Source organism: Camelina sativa, chromosome 14 (assembly GCF_000633955.1).
Source record: "Camelina sativa cultivar DH55 chromosome 14, Cs, whole genome shotgun sequence".
In the NCBI taxonomy this organism is placed as follows: domain Eukaryota; kingdom Viridiplantae; phylum Streptophyta; class Magnoliopsida; order Brassicales; family Brassicaceae; genus Camelina; species Camelina sativa.
The window spans coordinates 19,802,335-19,807,221 of NC_025698.1; positions in this window are offsets into that span (position 1 = coordinate 19,802,335).

A 4,887-nucleotide genomic window follows, 5' to 3' on the forward strand; every position below is an offset into this window, starting at 1 on the left:
CTGTGTTTTTTACATATGCTGTCAGTGTTAGATCTATACATCTTTTTCTTCCTTTCTCTGGGGTTTTTTTTTTCTTTTTCTCGTGCTCATCTTTTCTCTGTTATAAACTCCACAACACGAAAGATCATATGCAAAGACAGGAATGTAAAACACATTTTGTACCCACTACCCAATTTCACTCAACTCTTCATTGATAATCATATATAGTAATTCTCATCCACTCCATCATCTCTGAAGAGTGTCATGTTGTTTTAATTATTTTCTCAAGAAAATTCAATATTTTTGGGTATACCTATATAAAGCATTCTTGACATGTTGAAGAGACGTACACATATGTGAATGCTGATCAAAAACACTGAAAGTGAAGAGAGTAATCTGTAGTTTTTTTGGTGAAGATTACATGTTGGCTCTATATAAAGCAATCTTGATATCTTGAAGAGCCTTCTGCAACAAGTTGAACAAATATTGTGTCAGGGGACATCAGAGACACGTGAACCAACAGATTCAAGTGATATTGATAGGGACAATTTTAGAAAGTATGTCTAACGGCAGAAAATTTAATCTCATTTTGTATCACTCTTGGGTCACATAAATCAAATAAGCATTCCCCTAATTGGTGGGATAGTCCCTGATAATTTGCAAGTGTATTGCAACAATGCAGAAGGAGAACATATATAAGTTAAGATCACAGTTTAATAAAGCGTTTTAAGATCTCAACTTTAGCAAAGGATCTTTGGAATCTCGGGTAGAAATAAAATTTGTTGTGCCAAAATAAGAATCAACCCTTATCCAGGCTCTATCCATTTTGCAGCAACACTGAGATAAGTGATAATGTATCTTTAACACTAATTAATTAGCTGATATTGAACCCTCGTCGTTGCAGAGGACCAAGATCTTTGTGGTGTATGTACAGTCTAAAATTGCTATGAGAAAACTGAAACATGAACATCGATTTCTTTTTCTTTTCCTGCTCAAAAAACTTTCGCATTCTCTTCTCCACTTAGTTCCAAATCCTCGAAAAAATCATCGGGGAGGGGATTATTTACAAATTCATTCACTAAATCTTATGCTGCCACTTATTCAAACTCTCCTTCATTGATCACTTCAAACTCTTCTAACACGAATTCGTAGCTCGTGTCAACGGAGTAGGATAGATCGAGAGACTCCCACAAGAACTCAACACGCTTCTTGGATCGTGACGATGATAAAGAAGAATAGGAGTAACTCCGTGCCTCGTGTCAATGAAGTACGATAGATCGAGTCATGGAACAATGTAGTTCTTGGATCACCGTGTCCATTAGAAATATTGACAAATGAATACATGTATATATCAAGAAATGGCGTCATCATAAACAAACGGGTCGAACGAAATTGGGTCGGTTCAGACTCGATAGTAATTTAGTTACTAATAATAGGCTTTAGGCCCACTAACTCGATATCTATAAACAAACTACGAGATTTATTAACTGGTTAGATATTTCTATATAATAAAATGAAAGTACACAACATTTTTTTATCGACTATATAATTTTTATTAGTTGATTATAAAATAGCTTATAGATTAAATTAAACATAGGTTCGTTAAAAAAAAGGGAAAAAAATAATTGGTCATTTTATGGGCTATATACTACAATTAATAGTATTCCAAAGAATCCTCTTAAAATTTTTATTATTTTATGTATTGTTATACCATATATACTATTAGCCGTAAAAATGAATAAAATCTTAACAATTAATCACACTTAATCGTAATTTCTGAAATCTTATTATACAGTTAAAAATAAAATCTTACCTAACATCCTTCCAAGCTTTTAATATAAATCATTCAGAACTGAAAGAATTCACATGAAAGAATTCCAAGAAATATGAGCACGGGCAGAAATTTCAAGAAATATGATTTCTCAGATTAAATTAAAGTTTGGAATAATGTTGTTTGGTATACTTTCTCGGTCAAGATGATTTTGACAAACATATGTTACATATTTAGTCCTAAAATTAATATGCGGTATACTTTGGATTAAGTCATAGAATTAACAATCAAAATACAATATATAATTTTAAACACTAAACAAATCAAATAAAAAAACAAAAAATAACTTTTTTTTATTACACAACTTAACTCGCAGTATGCCGCGGGTAAACTTCTAAATCTACTAGAATATATCTTACAAAATAGTTGTTATTTTCATAAGTTATATTCATCATATAATTTCATGACATAGTGTTCCGTCCAAAAAAACTTTTAAAATAAATAAAATAATCACAAATATGATGTTTTGAATTAAAATTACAAAATAAACAAACGAAATTTTAATCTGTGATCTAGCACGGGTCATATTCTAGTTCTATACATTTATTACGCTGAATTAAAATAACGTTTACCTTCATTTGTAACTTCGGGTTTTTGGATGCAATTCAGGTCATTTGGTAGATATATTTTGGATAGTTTTAAAGTTATGTCCTGTTTTTTTTTTTTTTTTTTTTTTNGACAATAGTTATGTCCTGATTCAATTGATAAATTTTAGTTTGGTATGGTTAATTCGGTTCGATTCGGCTTGTATACATTGATGATTAATATATATATATATATATATATATATATATATATATAAAAAATCGATACAAATTATGAACACGAATAGTTGGGGTCAAACTCACAAGATAAAACACTTCAAGTTAGGACGGAGTGTTAGTTTAGTCAAAAAAAAATTATTTCAACTTAGGTTTACAAAAAACAAAAAAAAATTGAGGCCGACTCACATACCAAATTAACGAACCAAAAACAAACTGAATTAGCATGGTCTAGGGCCTCTAGGCTTCACGTACAATAATTACCGAGAAACATAACAGTAAGTTATGGAAGTTGATATTACTAATTTCTATACTAAATAGCACACGACACATAAGCTTAGCTGCACAAAAGAACGTAAAACCTAAAAAGAATAAAAACAACGTAAAACCTACCCACATGGTCTGAACTCTAAAGACTTGCAGATTCTACAACAAAATCCTTTATCATTACTTAAATTGCTTGGGGTCCTCTCGATCACATATCAATCCGACATATTCTTATTTTTATATATGTACACCGTACGTACGTACGTGTAGGAAGTATGAATCACACTTTTTTTTTTTTTTTTTTTTTTTTTTTTTTTTCTGGTCAATNGCACTCTTACTACATGCCTTTAAGCTGATAGTGCCTACTTTGAACCATACATTTTGAAATAACTAGATTATTGCTCTAAAAAAATGAATGGTATATACTTTGTATTTAAACAAAACAAAAGATGAGATCCAACACACAAAATAGCCTAAGAACGAGATGGTTAACTAATCTATAAATAAAAGTTAGGACTATCAGTATAAATTTCTATGAGATTTTAAATTTTAATAAGTGAATATAAAAAACTGATCATGAATTTTATTTTGAGCTCAGGCAAAATACATATACTTACTATCTTATGAGTTATGACCCGTGCTACCACACAACTTGATATTCATTTAAGATTTAAAATTGCACAGATATGTTTAAAAAGTAACTAATGTTATTATATCTTGTTCTTGTTAAATATTTATTTTAGTTAAATTTATTTCTGTATATTTTTGGATCTTATTAAATCCTTCATAATATAATGCTTGATAAGTTTTTTTTGTTTTGTATTCAACTATAATTTTTTTTTTTAAAAGTAGTTATAATTATGAGCCGTACAATACCATTATTAATGTGTCATAAAGTTATAATTATGTAATATGTTTTAAAGAGGAAATAAGTTATATTACTCTGTGGATTAATTAAGTTGATTATACAATTACAAATAATGATTACAATTATTTGGAATACAATTGCAAATATGTGAAATAAATAATAAAATTTAATAATCAAATTGGAGGCCATGCTAATGATATCCCTCTTGGATCAAATACATCTTCTAAAACACACTTATTGGCAGATCATGCTACGAATGACTTCACAGAGTCCCCAAGGTATCTAATTTGTGTCATAGGCTTCCACAGAAATGTATCTCCTCCATGTACCACATCGACAAAGACTTTGACTGCATTTGGTCCAAGAGGAATATCATTAACCAACGCTTTTGGTTCATTACACTGCCAACGGCCTTCAGCCACCACTCCATCATTTCTACCAAACCAGTCCAGCAGTTTGCAATTGTTCAAACAATCTGTTGTTGGGCTCTATCAAATGCAGAAAATAATAAACTCAGAAACCAGCAACATATGAGAATAAGAAGTATGGTTTTGAATAAGAAACTTTTACCCTAAGTGGAATCTCTTCAGCATAAAATCTCATGTGGTCTATAAGAACACATTTACTTTCAGGCCATGCAATCATTTCACCAATAGCTTGCTCAACATTAAACATCCCTACTGAAGGTCTCCAAAGAAAGGCTTTTGTGTTTATTTCTTTCTCAACCAAAACTTTAACAGAAAGAGGGCCCAAGGGGATGTCATTGATGAAGTCCTCCAAATCTGATGATAAAAGAAGTCCCTCAGCCACATTTTCATCAGTACCAGACCAGTCAACCAACACACAATGACAACATGCTTGCATGCTAACACTCAACCATAATTTTATTGAAAAACGTGAGAATTGGTATGAACACAAATAACTAATCTCAATTTAGCTTACTCTTGCTTTTGTAAGAGCTGAGTTTTCACCAACTTTAGGTTCTTGCATGTCACATAAAAAACAAAGTAAGAATGTCAAAATGTTTCTTCGTCTCGAAAGGCAGTTTCCAAAGAGCGACGTAGATCATTGATATGAGCAAGGGAAAAGGAGGCATCAATATGTGCATCACCAATCTCTTATATTAATTCCTTTATGCGGACAGCTGATTTAGTACCATGGATCCTTTTCCAGACAGATAT